The sequence below is a fragment of the Cygnus olor genome, chromosome 13, assembly GCF_009769625.2.
Source record: "Cygnus olor isolate bCygOlo1 chromosome 13, bCygOlo1.pri.v2, whole genome shotgun sequence".
In the NCBI taxonomy this organism is placed as follows: domain Eukaryota; kingdom Metazoa; phylum Chordata; class Aves; order Anseriformes; family Anatidae; genus Cygnus; species Cygnus olor.
The window spans coordinates 11555585-11578793 of NC_049181.1; the positions used below are offsets into that span (position 1 = coordinate 11555585).

The window sequence follows — 23209 nt, forward strand, 5'->3', positions numbered from 1 at the left end:
GGTGTTTAAGAAAAGGTTAGGTATCTTATTTAGGGACATGGTTTAGTGGGTAATATTGATGGGGGGGGGGGGGGGGGGGGCGGTTAGACCAGGTAATCACTTGGAGGTCTTTTCCAAGCTTAATGATTCTATGATTCTAAAGTCTAGCCCACATTATACTGAAATATATGGATAACTAGACCTGCGTGAATCCATTGTGGCCTTAGGAAAAATATAATCTGTTTTTTTAGCAGATTTTTTCTGTGAATACTTAAGAAATGCAAAAGGTTTTGATGAACAGTCAAAGACAAATTATTACCTACAAATCACCAGTAGAAACAATATCTTTGTTTTTATAGAAACACAATTGCAAACCTGGTTGGCTATGTTTATCACCACTCCGTTTTAGAATTAAAGCCTCATCTGTAGCCACAGTGACTTTGATGCCCATCACCAAGTTTAACTTCAAAAATATACAAAAGATTCTTCTAAGATATACACAAGGAAACCAGGATAACTCATGTGCAGCTATGTCTAATCTCTTCTCTTCTCCACTATGGAAACGTGGCCATTTAGTTGTGAAATTTAGTAAGTTCTGTTTCCCCAGGCAAACATGCTAATGTTATTAGGGACAACTGTCCTTGCATATCTGCCGAATACATTTCTGAAATGTATCTACACCAGTTCTTCACTGTTTCTCAGCATTACTGTTTCTCCTCTGAATCCCATTATGATGTTCATACCAGGTTTTCCCAAATGCTTTAGAATCAGAAGCAATATATTACACAGCAAGCTTTCTTGTTAGCTGAGATTTGGGGTCTTAACTGGTATATTGGTTTGCTTGCTGGTTTAATGGTTTGTCAATTGTTTTTTTCTTCCTGCCAATCCAAAATTGCTCAATTTTAAGCCCATTAAAAAAAAAAAATCATTTTCTGAAACAATTTTCAGGTTTGAAACTCATACCAACTATTTTGCTTTTTTGCCTTTTTTTCTTTTTCTCCCCAGAAAGGATATATAAAAAAACAACAAACAATGAAATAAAATGTGTGGGATTTTTGTGTGAATTTCTTTCTTTTAGGGGGTGGGGGTATTTTTTGTTTTTCATTTTTAATTAAATACTTTTCATAAAAATTCTTTTTTTTTTTTCTTTTTTTTTCCTCCAACAAGTCTAAAAGTCGTGTGTACATAATATTGTTCATGTTAGACTGGAGTACCTAGTGGTCCCATCTGGCCTTAATCTTTCTGAATGTAGCAAAGACAACTCTCTTTTACACTGCTTGGAGAGAAGGATGTGCATCTTTGCCTTGAGGACTGGAAGCAGCAAGCTGTTGTAGCCTAACCTAAATAAAGAGATGCGACCATGGGAAGGTTATTCTCCGGTTATATTTTCCTGACCTTTGCGAAGGTAATCTGTATAAGGAGAATAATAGCAGTAGTAATTATTGAGTATTAGTTGAATGCTATGCTAATACTTATGTTAACATAACACCTATTGGAACAATAGTGAATTCCACAGTGGTAGACTTTGTACAAATATGTAGAGTTTTGCACAAACACAAACAGCATAAGTATAAAGTAGAACTAAAAGTGTTTTTTCACTCAGAAAGGATTTAAAATGAAAAATACAGATGAGTACAGACGGACTGATGGAGCAAGATAAGAACCAAGAAGGTGATACCAGTCTTCATGCTCAATAGGTATTTCTGTGTGCCAGCAGCATACTCACAGTCAGGTTTGTTTACACATCATGTTCAAGCATGTTTCTGAGAAAACTTCTGAAGGAAAGCAATAAGTTCGTTGTACAGGTACCTGTAACGTCTTTCTCCCAAGCAAGAAGGAAAACACAGGAGCAAGCAGAGTTTCTATCAGAAATGCTAAAATGGAGTTAGCTATACAGTTATTGTATGTGAGTTCATGCAACCCAACGACTTCAAAGAGTTTTTGAAGCTGTAATTTCTTGGAGCTTTTTTGAATTCTGTGTGTTGCAGAGGTGTCCTCAGAGTAAATTGTTGGAAGCCAGTTCAAAGAATAGCATGTAGGGTGGCATTCCCTGTGTTGCATCTCATTTATGAATGCCTGCGAGAGCAGTCAGAAAGACAGCTGAAACTAAATTTCATAATTGGTCCCAGAACCTGAAATCAACTTACTTCCACAGAAACCAACAATTCTGTAACCACAGTAGTACAGAGCCTGGGAGTGGGTGAAAATGTGTAGGCAGAAACAGAACATAATTTTATTCTGCTTTCTTGGTGCTGGTAATGTCATAAACATCCTGCCATTCTGATATTATTGTGTTAATGTTAAAATATTTGGTTGATGCAAATAGGAGCTGAGATGTAGTATTCTTTATATGGCACTGCCCAGAGCAAATTAAGAAAACCATGACAACAAGTAGCCTGCAAGCTGTCATGTTATTTGTGTTCAACTTGCAGAACAGCTTATAAAAAGGCATCAGCTGACAGGCATCCTGAACATCAATAGTAATTGAGAAAGAATAGAAAAACAGCAAATGGTGAACATGAAAAAAAAAAAAAAAAGGTACAATAATACACCCTAGGAACAATGCTTTTCCAAACACTTTAAGATTTCTTAAATGGCAGTCATTTATTAAAAAACTACAATTTCTCAAACAAAACCCTTGAATGTAACCACTTTAGCCTTCAGACATCACCATCCCCCCATAGAGAACTTTACTAATCAAAGGTGACAGCACACAAGACAGCAAATTATTCTGCTGAAAAAAACTATCAAGCAATTATAAAATTGACAAAGAAGTCTACAGGAGTTTGAAGAAATTCCTTTTAAAAATAAAGCGGTATATATATTACAGAGAAAAATATATCCAAAGAACAACAAACTATGTGAACACTAATGCAGTGTTTAAGATTGTTGGCCACTCAGCTGTCAGTTTATATACCTCTTAAGATTAAGCACCACAGCAGTTATTCATGTATATCTTTTTATCCTAAAATCATCGCTCATTGTTTAGGATTTTGGACTGGTTTATTATTGTATTGCCACATACTAAAGTACTAAATGACTATGAAGCAATGCACCTTTTTGTATCAGTGAACATGATCACACAGGTCACTGCTCTGCAGAAATTCAGTTCTAGTAAACAAACATTAAGCAAGAGACCAGATATTACTCATCTGGCATATTTTCAATTGGAATATTTGTGAGAGTAAAGCTAATGGGAGCTGATACTTTAACTATTATTTCTTTTTGATTTTCAAAGGATAGGGGGAATTGTGTAGCTGAATGTGTTTTAAAATCTGAATTTTTTACATATAGCATCCAACCAAGCCACCAAGTCACTAGAATTTTATGTTGTCCCCCAACAAATAGACTATTCTAGATTGGGTGGGGAGGGAAAATGGACTTTATGTAAATCTAAAAACAATTACTGATTGGCATTTCTACCTGTCCTGGGTTTTTCTGTATCCCTTGACATCTAACATTGGCATACGTCAGGAAATACAGAGATGCACTACTACTCTTGGAGCTGCAAAGCAGCATTAGAATTTATTCACCTGTGGAAAAATAAAATTTGTCAGAAATAATGCAAGGAACCATTAACATACGCTACTGGAGAAGGCTGATTTTTTCCATGTCACAGATTCAGCATAACTGGTTTCCATGAATGACACATGGGATCTAATAAATTACTCCTATAGTATACAGCACCACTTATATAATACCAGGGAGCTGAAATTGCAAGCTTGTATTTGGCTTCATTAATGATGTACCCTCCTAGAAGTATGAACAATTCAGATGACAGACCATCTGTTTGCTGTCAGCTAGGAATGGATGGCGTGGCCCTCAACTACATCAGCTGCAGAGGAACTTCTTGAAGAATTCAGTGAGCAATCCCTAGAAAGTAAACTGCTTAATTGTGCTTGTCTTAGCTGCCACTGTAAGAAATTAACATCTCCATTTTTCTCTCGGTGTTAAGAGAAGGGGAAAAAAACACACAAACTTTAAAGATACGTTATTCATGCCAGGGAAAGAGAGAGGCAGTGATGGAGAAAGTAAGCAAACAGACAGTCAAGGGTAAGTTTGATGGGTTTGGACCTAATAAATATACTTCTGAAGTTCACAGTGCTACTTTTTCCAAAATACAAATTGTCGATCATCTTGGGAAGCACTGCTTTGAAATCGTGAGACTATTGATGCAATTACAATTCACCAAGTAAAAGTAAAATTGTATTACAACAGTACATAGTTTTTGTCATGAGTGTAGAAGAGGTTTTACAGAAGTTAATGACCAGATTTTCTGTGTTACCAAGGGATTTTAAAAGAATGTACATTATGTTTAAAAAGAGGTAGAAATGGGTTCCACGTTGCAGGGTTTCAGATAAGTGCTCTAACCTACAGGTTAAACATATAAAGGTTACTGACCTACCATGAAGTTTGTTCCTCATTTTAGAAAGAAGACAAGGCTTCTCTTCCAAGATGATGTTCTAGCTGCCGTACTCTGTGGGTGATAATTTGCTGAGACTCCAAGTAACTTCTCACAGCAGAAGAGTAGCAACATTCCCTTATTATCTGGGTAAGTCAGTCTACTTCTTTAGATGGTTTTGAGGTGACGATAATTTCATCATATATACTGCTTCCACCCAACTCTGGTAATTAGATTACACGCCAAAACCCAGATAACTCCAGTTGGGTGTGATAGCATTCCTGTCCCTATTTGGATTCACAGCCCTGATGAGCTATGCAGTGCCTGTAACAGACCAAGGGCCAGAAACGGGGACTTCATCATCCTGGGTGAGAATTCTAAGCACTAAGCCATTATATTGCAGCACTGAACTTATCCACACCACAGCCATAAACTGAAACTGTCATTGCATGTCTGGCCAACTCACAACATGACAGAGGAAATGTCATTTGGGCCAGCAGCACTGGGATCTCTAACTTCTGTGAAAGACAGAGCAGATTCCTTTCTGCCATCACCCCAAAATCTCACCTGAAATAAAATTAGTTTTATAGAATATAATTTATGTGCCACAGAACCATAAACAGCTGAGTCAAACCTGCTGGCATTTGCAGCAGGAATGTTGATCCAATTATTGAAATTGTCAGCTGCTAGCACCTAGCTGTAATAATAAAATAACATCGATTTACCCAGGGCTTTTTGAGAGCACCTTTCATCTTTCATTCCAAGCCATCTCCAAATGTGCTGTGAACTCATGCACAAGCTATATATAGGAAGAACTTCACCCACCCGTGACAGGCAGCCACCTACGGGATGAATCACGGAGCCTTCTCACGGCTCTCATCATCAGGACGCAGCAGATCGGAACGTGGAGCAAACAAGGATGGTACAGAGCTGATCCTCAGCTCCCTCACGCTTGTTTTTGTGCACAGTTATTCAGGCGCTCCACCAAAGGAAAGCAGAGCAGTTTGTAACATTTTTTTTTGTTTCATTATGTAACGACCAGACTAGTATTTGTTCATTTATTATTAAAACCCCTCTTCTTGCAAATAAAAAAAAAAACAAACAGAATATGCCTTGATCATACTTGGTCACATTGTAAAGCTAAAAGTGCCCTAAAATTGGATATGTGACCTACTCACATATATTAACATATACCTCAGTATATCTCATAGATATTAATGTTTTGTTATTATATTTATATAGAAGAAATATTTTCCAACACAGACAAAAAAAAACAACTCAAAAACAACAATAAAACAACAACAACAAAAAAGGCACCTTTCTGTCAGCAGTACTATCTCCAGAACTGTTCCATTGATTTCTCCCATCTCACTCCACTTAGCCTGTGAAATGTTAACACTGACGCACTGTGGGGTTTGTCAGCCCTGAAAAGGTACTTCTCCATTGCCATTACACTTGTTTCTCAAAGAAATAATGTAAACATCCAAACCACCGTCAGCTGTAAGAATCAAGAAAAGCTGTGCTCACACTGTGCTGCCACTGGCTGGGTACTGAAGTGATACTGTTGAGTCTGCTGAGCCCCAGCACACCCCCCAATACCTCCTGATTGTCTTCACTCAGCAGGAACCAGAGACACATAGCTTTCCATCCTGCACTAACCATGAAGGAGTCCTACTAAAAGCCAGAGGCATCACTGTCAAGAGATTTATATTTTTCTAAACCTGAAACAAGATTATATTCCTTGTGGGAGCTGCGAAAGCCTTGTGGAAGCAGCATAGCCTTAATTTTCAAAATCAAATACTTTACTAAAGAAATCTTTCAAACCTTGCAGAATATGATTTTTACAAGCTAGTGCATATTTTTTCGGCTTTTAAGCACCGAGAAAGAGTCTCTTACATTTTTTAATAGTGAAAGAAACTGAGAACAGGTTGAAAGTATATGCCGAACTCTGAAAACAGCTGCAATTCAACCCATTTTTTTTGGTATATGCTAACTCAAAGAAAGCTCATAATTTTCAAAGTGTTTTCTCAGAGGAAACAGTGTTGCTGTTTGATTCAAAAGACTGTTATTCAAAATTTACTTGTTTGGGGATCTTGCACTCATTCTGAAATTCAGCCTAATTTTCTCTCACTGAAAATTCCACACTGGGAAAGAAAAAAAAAAAAAGATGCAGATCAGCTGCTGAACACTTTCTATTCATTTCATCTAGCACTGTTGCATCTTGCAAACTATTCTTATGTCATTATTTGCATTCAATTAGTAGACTGACTGAGTCAAGGAAGCACAGCGTGTGCTGTGTCTGCTAGATTATCAACACTCAGGTTTAGAGTTTTAGACTCAGGTTTTATTTGGGCACCTCTCCCAGTTCAGAGTGCTGGATTTCAGATGTCAAAACTTCATCATGTTGCTGAACATCCAGTAAGAGCTTTCATGGATGTAGGTATAGAGAACCTGTTAGGTCTTCTGGTCACAAGATGTTGGATGTAAAAATTTCCTGCCCATCATCTAAAAATGAGGAACACAGTTTGCATGCTTCCATGCCTCCATAATGAATATAAGTCATGAATCTATTTTAACTGGTGATTTTCCTACTTGGGCTATTATTTTGAAGAAACAGCACAAATTACTCCTCATTGAGATTCATGAACCTGGGGACGTGTACTGAGAGAATGTTGTCTTATGTAGTGAGTCCCATGCCAACAGTTGCTCACAGTAACATCTATGAGAAAGCTGAGGCACCCCCAAAAAACGACAGCTGATGTTGTATATGATGCCTCAGTTGGAAAACCACGTTAAAATTACAGATTTAACATGACAGGGTGTAAAATAACAGGGCATGGCTTAATGGCTCACTTCTGCCAGCTTTTTTTTGTGTGTTCAGATTTAATTTCTTCTATGGTTTGCAGTAAAATATTGCAGTTTGTTTTAGGTAAGATCATTCCTAAGTTAGCAATCACTGCAGCAATCAAATAAGACAGCATAAGTTCTTATAAAAATAACCTTAATGAGTTAGAATAAGGTAGAGTTTTTTTTTTTTTTTTTCCACAATTTCGTGATTACTTAAACATTTTTATGACGTTGTGCAATAATTTTATTCTTTTTTTTCGTTTGTTTTTGTATACACATTTTCAAAGTGCTGTTAATACATGATGGAATAGGAGACTCATTTTGAGTTTAATATTCTATCAACAGTCATATTTGGATTTAATCAAATTCTGTGACTTCTGCTTGTTCACCACCTATATTTTAATACCTACTTCGGGGCTCTGCTAGAAATATAGAGAAACAAATGTGCATTTTGTATTATAGATCCTTAATAGAGTATAAATATTTCGTAGCGTTATATAGCGATACGATAAGCCATAATGATTTCTCAGAAAACTAAAAAAAAACAAACAACACATTAAACTACACCTTTACAGAGCTCAAGTATGCATTTATTATTGTTGTCATAGCAATTACTATTTAATTATAATGTTTAGCAAATGTATGTATGTTGCATTTTGGTGTTCTAAACCAAGGAAAACTAGTAGACAGCCTTTTGACAAGAAATAGTAAATATTCTGCATTCATAGACAAATACCATTAAGCTGCTGATTCAACTACAACTTTCATTTTGAGCCTTTGGACAGATAAATACGTGGTCTACTACAAGCGTAGCTAAGACTAAAATATTGATCTTCAAACATGCTGCTTGTCATCTCACTCTGGAGTCATGTAATTTCTCCATGCACAAGACAGTCCCAAAAGTGCATCTAACCCATTCGGTTGCAAAGTCAGTCTCTCTCTTAGGCCCTATGATCAAAAGATTATTTTAGTGATTTACAGAAAGTGGAACAACTTTGGAAGTGACTGAGGAGAAGTGTATTGAAGATACCTCCTACCTCAATGTACTGGCACTATCAATCAGGACTACTTTCCTGAATTTTCTGTTTGAAGATATGGAGCTAAGTAAGTTTCCTGACCTGAGAATAAAAGTATTTTTTGTGAATACCGAATGGAGGGATGCATCATCCTCCAGTCCAAATTACAGGCCTTTCCAATATATTTCTTCTCAACTAGTTTGCCATAATTTCCTGATTGTCCTCAGCCCCTGACTTTCCAAGGCTAAGTGTTGCAAAGATGAATTTACATCTTGGCAATGTCTTCTCTTTTTGTCCTCATTTTCAAAATGAGAAGACTACTTCTTTGTTTTATAGCAAATAAACATAGCATTGGGAGGAGATTCTCAGATGTAGGCCCATGGGACTGCACATATAGGAGGATCTCAGAATGTCTAGGCCCTTTGTAATGCTCCTGCTCCTCAAGCACTGATAAACCCTGCTATGACTTTGTCTCCAGCACCTTAACTCCCTATAGCTAATTCATGGGAATTTCCTTGGTTGTTCTGAAACTCCTGGAAGCTCTGGGAAACTGGTACTCATGCAGTATTGATTTATTTCCATCTGACCAAATTCTGTTGTTTATCAAAGATGACTAATATAAAAACTTTTTTGTTGTTGATTTTGCTTTCATGGGAAGTTTAGACAACTCTACTTTCATCTCCATACTGAAATAAAAACTTGGTCAAAATATCCTAAATTCCCATGAAGCAAAACTGAATTTCAGCCAGCTTTGATCTAAGCAGTAAAGCCTTTTCCAGCATTAGAGTCTAATTTCATCTTTTAAGGAGCTATTAAAATACTGAAGCCTTGTTGTGATAAATCTCAGCCTGTAGAGGGAATTTTAGTGACAAAATTATAATCTCATGAAAATGCTGTCAAGGTCATAAAAATATATAAAGATACATAAAGATATATAAAGAAATGTGAACGGTTTACCTCAGTTTTTACTTATCTCAGGGTACCTATGTGCTCTTGTGCCAAACAGCCTCATAGCAACTAATGCTTGATTTTGTCAAATTACTTTAAAATCAAGGCAAAATGGAGTGACCTCAAACACTCATGAACTGATATAAAGCACAGTATACCTCTGCATAGTATGGATATCTTATTCCCAATTACAATGCCTCACTTCATTTATAATAAAAAGAACACTGAAGGTAAGTTAATAAAATACATATTTCTATTTACAGCCTTGATCACTGAGGTTGACTTGGCCATTCTAAAGAATCCCTTTCTCCTCCTGACTGAACGATTTGATCTGGAGTTATTAGACTTACTCTGATTACCTATTCCTTTAGGAGATAATGTAGAAGAGTACTTAGGCACCTAAACAGTAACGTATGTAGGGAGGGTATGTTAAAAAGAGAGAAAAAATTTTGCTTGTACTGAAAAGGTGAAAACTTCCGATTCTCAGTGTTATACTGCTGTGCATTTCCGTAAGTTCTGCCTTGGTACTCAGTTTCCACATAAGGTCACTTAGAAGGAAACATCATAAAATAGGTATCCCTATGACTACAGATACTCAGTCTTAAGTAGGGGTCAAAGCAAGCCATGATTACATTAATTTGTCTTCTAAGCTTTCTTCCCAGGTGTAAAGTGAGAACTGCTTAAAGCTTGTGCCTTAGGACTGTGGCTTTACTCATATCCAGAACAGTTAAAGAAATAAACAAAGCCTGGGGTATGGCTAAGGGACAAATAAAAATAAATGACAAAATATATTCTCTGTTTTCAGAACAACTACCCTAAGCCCAGCAGGAAACTCCAATCTTTCTTTGGATGTGGTTGGGTGGTGGGATTCAGAACACTGACCAGCTTTGCTATCAAAGATACCTGCTGGGAGAAAGACAATGGGCTGAAATCATCCAGAGGCTGTGAAGCTCTTAATTGTGCAACAGAAATGAATAGTCAGAGACCCCTTAGAGAAACAATTTCCAACATGTGCATTTCAGAAGAAAATCGCATAACCTTCATGCACTTGCATGTTTCTATTCCTCATGTATCCTTAAGTTGCAGGTTTTTTTTTTTTTTTTTTTTTTTTTTCCACTCCCCTAACAAGGAGATGATAAATTAAAGCCTGAACATTTTCCAATCTTCTTCAAAATGCCTTCTGGTTCTCTTTGCCCACCCATGTGTGTAAGAAATGAATTTGTCTCTTTGTGCCTCTGTCAAATTTGCACTAAGTAAATAAAAACTGAGTTCATAATTTAGAGCTGGTGGCAATAGGAACTGAGTCAAAAATCAAAACTAAATTATATCAGGCAGATATAATAACAGAAAGTACTTGGCAAGTATCTCAGGCAAAGGAAGTCCAACAACTTCCTCTTGACATGTATAATATGCTCCATGCAAGACTTGCACTATTTCTTCTGTTCAGGAGATCTCTGTGATTGCTCAATGCAGAAAGAAAGTATCAGTGTAAAAAGAGAGGCAACTGCAACCCAACAGGGGATGTCATGAATATTTTTAATATAGTGTGTGCGGGAAGGAGGTTCCATTTAATTGCTTCTTATGGAACAGGAGATTATATTCAGTAGATTTTTATTTTTTATTTTTTACTTTAAAAAGTATGGAGGCGGGTGTAGATCCTCCATGGGGCTGATATGGAACGAATCACTGTGATATTGGGAACTATAAACTTCTAAGGCTCTGGTTGAAGAAAGCTATTCTTGGAGGGTGGGTGCTTCGTCAAAACCTTATTTGTAACTAATTGTTTGGCTGTGTAGGTTGGCAGTATAAGCACAGCACTGAACTGATATCTTTGGGAAAAGGGGTATTCACATGGATATATTGCAAAGATATTCGTCCTTTCCCACTTGGAAAATGAATGGACTTTGAAACTTAAAGGTCATTGCATAAATTTGTCTGGTAGTTCAAAGCTATTGCTAATATTTAAAACAATGCCTTGAAGAATGGGCAGAAAAGAATTTTTGTTGTATGTGCCCGACTGCATATTTGTGTATACACCCTGATTCTAGTATTGTAGACTGTTATATTGAATATGTCATAATGCCCTACGTAGACTTCTGTGCCAATTGTCACTGTTGGCATAAATGCATATATTTAAGTATACTTAACTTCTGAAATTTATCCCATTAATTTCTTTATTTTATTTATTTACATTGGATCTGAATGTGTATATAAATAATTATCCTTTTAATTATGGCAGCTTTGTAAGGCACAACGTATTAAACAGTTGTTCAGTCAAAAGGCAAGGGAGACATTCTGGGTTTACATTGTATGTAGAGCCTTCTGGCCCTGAGTATTAAATTCCAGTATAATGAGGACCTTGTGCTTGCTGTATACTAGACAGGGATTCAGCTTATACTGCCAAAGATCTGGCACCGATGAAAGACGGAGCAGCAACTGCCAAAAATTATGCGATATTGTGTAAGCCCTTGTGCTATACAGTCTGATAGTTGAAAGGGTTCATGTGCAAAAGCAGAATCTGCAAATGAAATGTATACAGTAAAGCAACATTTGTAATAACCATCTGTTATGTATCCCCTCCTTTTCCTTTATGCACGCACACACATACACACAAATTGCATAGCTATAAAACACTATGTGTCCATATTAGCACTTTGGGATAAATAATATGGTGAAAACATTTTGTATCTCCCTACACAATCTTTTTTTCTGTGGAGAGGAAGAAAAGTTATTTGAGCCTCAAGGAAGTGGAAGCTGAGATTAAGCCCTGCAAAAATTATAAATTTACAGTGGAACATCTCTGTTAAATTATTTTAAATTTGCAAAGCGGACCTCAAAGTTTTGACAGCAAAAGTAGGTTTGGGGAAGCCAGAGGAAAGGAGTGGTTTAAATTTTAGAATACAATCCATTTCCTTTCTAGAATAAGAGTAATGAAAGAGCTTTGGAAAACTACACCAAAGATAATCCAAATATTTTTGAACCAGACAAAAATTTCCATTAATTTTTAAGCCAAAAATTACTGGAGACTTTTCCTATGTAACTCCTGCTGTCTTTGAATAGAAGTGGTTCTAATTAGCTGCTGTTAGAGAAGTACTTGACAAAATGAATACTTATGTACCCTGCTTATTTATCCAACCTTTCTCCAGAAACTGAGGCATAGGTCATTTTAACGTAGCTGTATAATATTATGATTTTAACTTCTTTGCAGTGTACGCTATGAGATCCTGGATTTTTTTGAGTACAGAAGCACAATCTTGATTTATTCTGTATTTACATTTCAAGATAGTTAGTCTGATTACAAGAAAGTCTAAAAAAAACAAGATGGCCTTTTAAAATTAAATTTAAATAATTCTTGCACCCTGACAATTCTTCTCTCCTTGGAGCATCTCAAAGAGGATGAGATGGAGGGTGACAGTATTGTAGGAAATTAAACAGATGAAGACTATTTGTAGACAAACTGCAGACATACTAATCTTGGTAATTTACATTAAAGACTAACACTTATCCAGACCTCTGTCATGTCAAAAAAGAAACAAAAGAGAAAATTTCTAATTTCTCTAGTGCACTTCAGTTTAAATTATGTTCTGCTACATCCACTGAGGAATCATATTAATGTATATTTGCAGTTGCAATCCGCAAGTCAATTTTGGCTATGGTGGTTTTTTTTTCCTTTTTTTTTTTCCTTTTTTTTTTTTTCCTGGTGATATTAGATCATTGTTTTAGTTTATATGCTTCCACTTCTTCCCATCCTCTGCCAATTGCTTTCTTTTTCCCAAATGTTACCAATATGATAATCACCATCATTATACAAATTATGCAGAAGGACTCTGTGCTTGTATAATCTTATTCCTACCATACTCTGTCACATTAGAGGAGAATGATATAGTCAAAACAACTTTGACTCATTGTTTTCTGATAAGTACATACAATCTAAACTAATTCTTGTAAGCCATGCTGGTGACAAGACTTTGCATGTCATTTGTATAGAATGTCTCTCACCTAACTTTGGCCATCCAAAATTAAATATCTTGTCACATTTGATCATCTGGACTCCCTGTAAATTCAACAGTCTGGCTCCTGCCGATTGTGATTCTTCTCAGTGATTTTGGATATCTGCATTATGCTGAGATTTACCAGCCACACGATCTCCTGAAAGTCCTGGGTTCACAGGAAGCCCAAACACAGATGTTTCAGCCATTTCAAAGTTAGGCATCTAGTCAAAGTTAGGAAAGATGAAATCTCACCCTTAGAATTACAGGTTGGTGAAAGTGGTGGAAAAACAAGTTTCCCAGCCTGATCTCCTTCCTACTTGAAGCCACAATAGCACACATTTTATGCGATTTTAAAGGTCCAATCCAAGCTCTTGGTGTTGCGTACATAAGAATTAGCATTTGGTCTACCAGCCTACTCACACCAACAGGGGGTTCATTTTGTTAGGATCCAGACACAGCAGTTGGGTGAACTTTGAGAGATCTGGGACTCCCTAGGGGACTCCCCAGGGCTGTCGCACATGACATTCTATTTTAATGTCATCAGTGTGCAAACTGTGTAGCACAGGTTGCTACAAAGAAAAGTTATGCATCCCCATTGAGTGACTGCATATTTTTCATGTGTTTCTATTTACTAAGGACAGCAGATGTACATTTTTTAGCCTTTAGTAAATGCAGAAAAATTATATACTGCCTGACCGATCCATTAAGAGAGTTTCTCCAATACCAAACAAAAGTCAAACCAAGATAAATGTTTCCCACTTACTTATGTAGGTAGTACACAGCTGCAGTAAAAATTTTGGCATTGGTAATTCCCAGACACTTATCATACAGCGTCTAAGGAAAAAATAGTTGTCATTTTCCTTTAATGAACATTCCGACTTTTTGCTAGCTGCCGGTAGAATTATTTTAACAGGCTGTTGGAACAGGGGAAAAAATGGACTGCATGTCTGTAGGAAGTCATTAATTGTTCAGACCACATCTTTCTGTAGATTTCTATATGTAATAAGAAACTATTTTTAAGCAGTGACTTGGAATAAGTACCACTGTGAAGAAAAGAACTGTTTTACACAATTTCCTACATCGTCTGAAGTACAGTTATAGCATTGTAGAAGAAGAATGACAAATGAATAAACATATATTTGAATCACTATGAACTGGTGAAGTGGATTAACATTAAGTAAATTTGAAATGAAGACTAACAAATATAAACCTCCTTAAAGCCAGAATAGAAATGTAATATAGCCATTCTCAAATAAGGCTGAGGATTAAATGATGAAATATTTGTCAGAAGCTAATGAGCCATCATCACTAGCAATAGGGTATTAAAATGGAAAAAGGGAATTGCTATGAAACACATTTTTTCTGATTAATTTTTAGATTTTTCTAAGCACATTTTTCCCCACATGCATATGAATTCCAAATTGCAGCTTTCTTTCCAATTTGGAGTTGAAACTAATGGCTTGTGACCATATAATGAGTTGTAATATTTAACTTGGATTCTGTGATCCCAAATGTACTTGAAAGTTTTGATTTTTTTGTTCTACATGTGGCAGTGCAGGGAAAATGTCTTCCTAGTCATCTGGAGTTACACAAACATTCATTATTATGAGATACAAAATTTATACCTTTACCCTTTCTCTTCTCCTACGCTAGCAATGAGAAAACAGAGACTGCATTCACAGACTTCTCACAAGCACTGTGGTTTCAGTTCTCAGTAGGTGAATGAAACATCTTAAAACTTTCTCACAAAGGCAATGTGGAGTGGTTGTTGGAAAAGGTGACCCAAGTGACCTGCCTATTTCAGCTAACGTCTTATCATGACATGTTGGCTGAAGTCACTTAGGGAAAGCTTTTCAAAGTCCACCAGCCTTGATTTCTCTCTCGTGCTGCTGAGGTCAATGAGAGAGTTGGTGTTCTCTTGGTTCTTACTCATAAATATCGATGTGAAAACTCTTATGAACTTCGGCAGAAGTCAGGACAGAGCAATGCTAGACGCTTTTGAAAATCCCATCTGCTGTGCTGCTGTTTAATGCTCCATAAAAAGGAGCAATGACTGTACTGAATGATGCGCGATGGAACTACCGGTATTTGAAAGACCATAGAATTAGTTGAGATAGGTAATAGGTAAGTACCAATTATTATTAAAATTTCATCCCCTGGAGAAACAGATGTGATTTTTTTCTCAACTGGCAGGTGTAAAGCATACATGCAGACCTTGTTTGGATATAATTGTTTTTCATTTGAAGAGAAGTCAGAAGACAATGAGTAAATAATTCCTACAATAATTTTGAACCACAAACTTCCTTCTATCAAAGTTATCTATGTCATTCCCTTATTTTGAAGTAAGTTCCTGATAACAGGCCATACCATCTGAAAATGATTATTATCAGAAAAATCAGCTTTCAGATTGTTGCACTGCAAAAGAATAACCTTTCTACCCCTATTTTTGCCTATGGTTGGAAATTGTTTTCAGTAGTGTCCTTGATACAGAACACAGCTAGCAGCTAGCATGATTGTTGTTGCATTGTGAAAAGGCAGACTATTTCTCTGCCTGATTTTTTCTCACTTCAAGACATTTTTTCTTGTATGTGTTAGTTCCTAAAACCTGGCAGTCTCACCCTTGGAATGTTGCATTGTCTAAAGAAGTCATTCTCCTCTCAGGCTAAGTGATCTCACACCTCTTACTTCCACCATCATGTCATCGTGGTTACACCAAACCTCTCTGAATCTGTAGTGCTTAAAAATCTCAGATCTGTCTTTCTGCACCCACCTGAAGTTCATTCTCTCTAGGCCTCCAGGGATGGTTAGTGTCCTAGATATTTAGTTTTAATGCTTTTCACTCCTAAGACACTAGTTTGTGTGTAGCTTAAGAACTGAAAATACTCAGGCTGGGATAAAGGTTCATGGTCTTAGTGTAAAATTGCTGCTTATGGAATATTTGGTCTTGTTTACAGTATCAATAAACACATCAGTGCTTGGATTACTATATATTTAAAATGTTTCCTTTAAGATGTAGTCAAAAAAAAAAACAAAAAAAAACAGTGCTAGACTGTACTGTGATATAATGTGGGAAAATCTCAACCACATGTGGTAGTGCAGAAGACATTTACCCAGGTCTAATCCACCAAGCCTCCTGAGGACTACATTCATTTTTTAAAAGATTGCAACAATCAATAGAAAATTAAAGAACATAGCTATAAATTATTCATGACAATAAATCTCAATAATTGAAGTACGCCACATGATGCAAAGCATTAAAAATTTGCATTGCTTGTCATTTCCAGATCAATATTAAAGGGACTGTTGAACTGAAATCAAGGGAAAACAGCAAACATGGAAAAAAATCAAAAGTGAACCACAACCTAAAATCCATAAATCATTCAGTCATAAATAATTAAGAAGAACAATCCTTTTTTTTTTCTCTACAATATACAACACAGTTAGCACTTCTTTGGTGATATTTCAAACTGTACACTATGCAACTCTCTTGGTTTTACTTTATATTTGTTAGCAGCATTAGTTGTCCATTCATTGCAATTTAGATGAAAACTGAGAACCACATTTTTAGCTGATTCAAACTTATTTAACTCCACTAAAGCTGCTGCAATTCTTACCCAGAAGTTGATGTATTATCTTACACTACCCTAAAATTTAGCTAGTACATTTGGTTAGAATTTAGGAAGTAAACAAACACTTAAACGATATTCAGACCTACCCCCCAGTCTGCTGAAACTGATGAAAAGCCTTCCACTGGTTTTGGACAAGGCCTGCTGTTATTTAATTCTCAGATCTGGCAATTCTGTGATCATTCGTCTACTAGTAAGCATAGAGAACAATATGCCATGAACTTTCCTCTCCCTGCCCTAAAAATATTTGATGCAATAGGCCAGATGAATTATCACTGGACTGCTTTAATTGGTGTGGTATTTATGGTGTTCTATATCCCCAAATAATGGCATCTAATTGCTCCTCGATGTTAACTTCATGCCTTCAGTCATTGATATCCTGGACATACTTTCGCAGTAACAGGTCCAGATTCTTCCAGAAAGGCATGAAAAATGCAACTGTAGTTGTGATACATGCAGATCTGTTCATATGTCTTCTCGTAGCTGAGGTAGTTCCATGTCCTCTCACATTACATCCTGAGATACAAGTGCTGGGTTGGGTCACATCACCAAGCAGAGGCTATGATGCTATGCTGAGGCTGCTGTGCACCAGGTGGTATCAAGGGTCAGCTGCACTTCTCTAGATGATCACAGTTGGGTAAAAAACTAAGATACTGCACAATGTCACCCTGGGAGAAAGCTCTTGAAGGGCCAGTATACCGAAAGCACTTGTTTAACAAAAAAAGTTAAGCTTTTTTTTTTTTTTTTTTTTTTTTGAATTAAGTATTGTCACATGGTATTCACTTCTAGAGAAGCAAAAAGAGGTTATTTGCAGATAAAGAATTCTGCCTATGAAATTACTCTAGAGTTAGACCCAAGGTAAAAGTATGTTTGTAAATATAATACACACTGGATTTGAGTTAACCAATAGATAACATTTCCTAGCATAGCAAGTACTGAGAATTCACATTGTATTTTCTGCAACAACCTCTGAACTGACAGAAATGGACAACTAATTCCTTCTGCAATGAATAAACATGTGGTCTGCAGCACCCAGAGGCAGATTTTGAGAATCTTAGCCTTGATCATTTTTGATTGCGTGGCTTCTGTTCTAGTCACTAGTACTAAAAGCTGAATGAAAAGTTGTGTTTCTCTTGCTGAGAACCATGTTTGAACTATTTCTGTCAATGCAGAGTGACCAAATGCACCAGTCTTTTCCAGTACATACTGTTTCCTTTTTCCACTTTTGTCCAACCTGGTCTAGCTTCTGGTTAAACACACAGCTTAATAACAAACTGCATTACATGTAAAAAAAAAAAAAAAAGTATTCACATCTGTGACGTACTAGTACTATTTTCTAATGTGGTACAAGCCTTGGATGTATTATAACAAGCATCTCTGTACTACTAAATGTACAAAACTATTTTCTAATTTCAGCTTCAGGACAGAAAAAGTAAATTTTTCAGCAGCATACTATAAAGATACCCAAGGGAATTACTTTCAAAGGAAAGCCTTTGTGGTTCTGGTTATAAATACCAAAACCTTTGGTTGCACATGAAGCTCTACTTGAATTTCTTTGATGACATTGTGTATTTGGGGTTTCTGTTCAGAAGGGGGTCTTTCCTGTTTGTTTCATTTATTTCATCTGTTTTTTACATGCTAATTGGAGACACCATAACAATTAAAAGCAGACTGTGACCAAGCCAATGGCTTATGCCTTTCAGTAGACTCTCCAACTGGAACACTTGCAGATTCATTTTACAAAACAACACGTGTTGCTTTAAACGAAACTATGTGATCATCATATAAGCATGTTTTTTACACTAGCACACAAACTGACTAGTGTAATATCCAGTGTCATCAGCAGGGACTTGTCTGTTTATGCCATGGACAAATTCAGATTCTTCTCCTTTCTACTCAAATCCTCACACTTTTTGTGTTTTGTTGAGAGAGGTTTCAAAGCACTCAAGAAATTCTCAGAACCAGAATGAGCCCATTATCATCAAGGATCTGCAGAAAACGAACTGCAGGCTGGAGCTGCACAAAAGATTAATGAAGTCAAAGTCTGCAGCAAATGTAGTATCCAAGGCAGCTTACAAATGTTAGGGTTTGAGTATGAAATACTAAGGTGGGTTGCGCTATGTTTTGCTTAGGAAACTTCCCTTGAGAAAGGGGAAAATAGCGAAGGAGATGGGGAACTTCCATAAACATCATCATCAACATTATCACCACATCTGCAAAGCAGACATTTGTTTAGCTTTTTGTTTGTTTGCTTGCTTATCAGCATCATTTCCCTTTATTCTGTCTGTTGGCAGAGCCATACCTTCCAAACATTGTCTAATCTTACTGGGGATTTCAGACAGTGATGGTGACACAGAGCTCCTCATGAGGTGTGGAGTCATCAGGAAGTGGAAAGCTATCTCTTCAAGGAAGATGGCTGATGGCAAGGAGCAGTAACACAGATGTCAAAAAGAAATTGTTCTCAGACTTTCTGATGAATATGAAAGACATTCCGTTTGTGAAGAATACAGGGGGAGCAATGTGTTGCCTGTTCCAAGCCATGTGCTTTGCTAACAGTTGATGGATTGCCAAATGCATGGGCCACTTCAGCTGGCAGAGAGCCCTGGTTAAATCATATAATTTGGCAGCACTGAATTTCTAATGAACTGTTTTCCTAATTTCATAGAGAATGGCCAGTGTGCCATGGGAATTTTGCAGAAATTATGGTGTCAAAAACACACCTAGTGCATGAAAAAGCAACACTGATGTATGTGGCTTTGCAGGATCAATATCGTCCCAAGTGTTGACCTTCAGCAAGACCACACAGGAGAAACTGGTTAAGTTTATCATCCCCTCTGCTATTTTGGACTCTGGCAGACTTCTCAGCATTGCCACTCAGCAATGAAACAGGGATACTCTCAGTTTTGACCCTTACCCTTGCTTTCTCCCTCATGTACAAAGGAAAATGGCAAGTGATGGTGGGCAATCCATGAGGTTTATTGCACAGTGTGTGGGATGAGCAAGCCTAGATGATTCAAAGGCAAGGACAGTTGGGTCTGGTGGCTACCTCTATAAAGTCAGGTCTGAGAATTTGTATTCACTACATGAGAGTACAGACCATACTGCTCGTGGCCGTTTCTCTCTGCTGTGCTGTAATTTATTATGACAGAAACCAGGGTTAGTGTTATCTTGCCCAGCTGCCGAGACAATGATTATGCGCTTTTCCTTGATACAGAGCTGTCTCTCCCTTTAAGAGAATTGGTGTTTGCAGGGTTTCTGTGTTTCTGTAGGAATTTTGCCAGCATATGGCAGATAAGCCCTGCAATATGCATCTCTGCAGCAAGAATAAAGCCAGCCACAGAACCAACCTGGGGCAACCAGAAAGATCACAGGTGAGACCAGTCCTCCTTTTCCTGGAAAAAAATTACCATGTCCCCTTCTAGAAATAGTAATATAAAACCAAACCAAGACAAAAAAAAACTAAAAACCCTGTACCATTTCAGAACTAACACAAGAGAGAACGAGTCTTTGAGCTACCCTTTCCCGTGTTTCTGCCTTGCTGATGCAGGATAATATTAAAGTGCTGGTAAACCATCATTTTGTCCCCTCCTGTCCAGGTAAGAGAGGGTGATAAGAGAGAGGCACAGACCAAAGGCACAGAGAGTGCTAGTGAGTAGCCTCTGCTCCTGGACCTCATGTAGCTCAGTGCTTGTTCTTTCTACCTGTTATTCAGTCATGCAGCCTTATCAGTCACAGTCTTATTGTGAGTGAAATATCATGACGTGACCCCAGCGAGATATATAAAATCTGGATGGAAGGTTGGTTCATTCTTTCTTTACTTACTTTTACATAAAGATTTTTGTCATTTTACTAAAATTAACCTTACTAAGAAACACACCACAGTTCTCTTAAAGCTACAGCTTCTGTGCAAACAGAATTCATTATGCCCCCAGCCAACCATGCACAAAGAAACAAGCTCTGCTTTTCTCTTTCTTCACTGTTTCTGTGAACCCAAAGCACGAATGGAATACTGTCCCAGTGATGCGACAATGTTAAAATAAGAAACTGAGAAATGAATGTGAACTTAGCATTTCCAGGAAAATAAAGAGGCAAGTCTACACTAAGACAGCTCAGGGAATTTAAGTAAAGACATACATTCTAAGAGAGTTTTCTATTACTGTCAACTAAATTGCCTTATGAGTTCCTAAAAATTCTAATTTAAGATTTTGATCTTTATTTACAAATATTTAATGACATAAATGCATGCAAGTTTACTTTTTAAAAGAAATTAAGATGTATAATGGTTACATATTGGAGGAAGACAAAGAACATCTGTGGCATCACAGTGTTTTTTACACATAAGAAGATTGTTTGGGGGATTGGTTGCTTACAGACACCTGCTTAGCAATGATGCCAAAGCCAGCCTGCTTCATTAGCGCTGACAGATGACTGATACCACCTAATAGCCTTGATTCTGACAGACAGATCAGTTGCTTTAGCCATATAAAATCTGTATAAATAATTGATAAAAACTGACATATTAAATAAAAATGAAACAGACTTTTGAATATTGAAACTTCAAAAGTTTTTTATATTATTAAATTTGGCATGGAACAATGATCAAAATTTAGACTTGCACAAAATAAGTCCCCTGGCTTACTCTGCTGTTCTTTGGGCATAATCAGATAATCTTTTGCGTTATAGTTGGAATGACTGAAATAATGACCACCTAGGTATTTCTTATTGCCTCAGTGCTGAAAAAAGAAGGAATCCCAATATGTAGTCATCTTTGTGTAACTTGTTGGAGTTGCTTAATTTTATCATTACTTTTTGTTTCTGGTAAATATGAAGTATATATTTATCAAGAAGCAACTACATTTAATTTGATTTCTCTTCACATTAAAAGGTCATCCATTATTGAAAAACATTTATAAATGTTTCTGCTACCTCTGAATAATACACTGTTCCCCAGAAATAAAAGTATCATGGAACTATGAATTACAATTAATTGTGGTTAGACTGCTTTTTTATTTCTCCCTTTCTAAAATACTTCTGCACTAGTGCCCATGTTTTATTCAAAGGTGTGAATTCTCTTTTGCTGATGCATTTACATATTTTTCTTCACGTTTAATGATTTAATATTTATTTATTTATTTTATTATTTTTTTTCACTTTAAGTGAGTAACTGAAGTTTGTTCAATATTTACATTTCATTGCTGTAGACCTCAAATCATTTTACTGGTATTCAGTTTAATGATGTAATGTTATGAAAATTCCTCATTTTCATGAATATTAATAGAAATGGAAAATGCATCAAATGATTTACCAGTTTTCAAAAATTAAATATTTGGAGAAAAAAACTCATCATGAAAGCTGTATTTGCCTTGAAGTGCCTGCTTTTGGGAAGAAATTGGTATTACTGCCAAAAGTAGATGCCAAGCATGAAACTACAATTTGAATTATACCCATCAACTAAGTACACATCAGGCTCACAAAGCTAATTCTTAGTATTGCTTCTACAACTTTATATTCAATTTGTGATGTCTGTTTTTCCTCTGCCATAGGGTAACCATGCAAGCCACAACCTCAGCTGCTGTAAATCAGTGTAGGTTCACTGACATCTGTAAATGTAATAGTTTCCACAAGTGAATGACCAAACCCAGTTTTCTAGAGGATGCTGTGGTGTATCAACATCTACTTGAACTACACAACTCTAGGCACTATCTTACACAAACTCAAGAAATCTATGACTTGTATTTGCTACTAAAGTTTTCTAACAATCCTGTTGTAGTCACAGGCACTGGATGTTCCTGCCAAACTGATGAACTCCACCAGCATTGCTGAAGAGTGAAAAGATTAGCAGAAGTAGACTTCCCACCTCCCAGGTTTTGCTTTGAAGGTGGCCTAAGCTGATCCAAAAGTTGTGGTCTTCTGAAAGCTGTTTCATCTGAAAATAAGTGCTAGCTGCAAATCAGGCATTACTTTAACTTTTTATCCTCTCCCATGGCCTTTGTGTAGCTACCTTTCTAACCATTAAAAAAATTCACCACATACTATGATTGTATTTGCAGTTTTGAGATGAGCACTGTAAGCACAAAGGATGGACAGGTCTAGAGGACAAGCATTCTTCTCATTCCCAAAACAATCTTACTACAAACCCAGGGTACCGCAAACCTCTTTAGATACATAAAAAATGAAGAATCAGCCCCCTTAAGTTCAGTGGCTCTAGTCTCGTGTAAAAGCAGGCAGATGCCTGGGGTTTTACCACATTATGGACGTGACTGGGATAGGGAGTGCTCCCAACACAGCAATGCTAGCGCTGCTGCTAATGTAGCACTTTTCCGGTGAATAAATTGAAGATTCTGCTCTTAGGGAAGGTTAATCTAGCACCTTTCATGGGCATGGTACTCATTAATATGT

General features: G+C 36.8%; 1 long non-coding RNA gene across 1 annotated transcript; it reads left to right on the forward strand.

Moving 5' to 3' along the window:
• Positions 1–1147: 1147 nt before the first annotated feature.
• On the forward strand, positions 1148–21773 carry LOC121077371. Its single transcript, XR_005824001.1, has 3 exons — positions 1148–1384; positions 4409–4531; positions 19105–21773. It is a non-coding gene; the product is annotated as an uncharacterized LOC121077371 (long non-coding RNA).
• The last annotated feature ends 1436 nt before the right edge of the window (positions 21774–23209 follow it).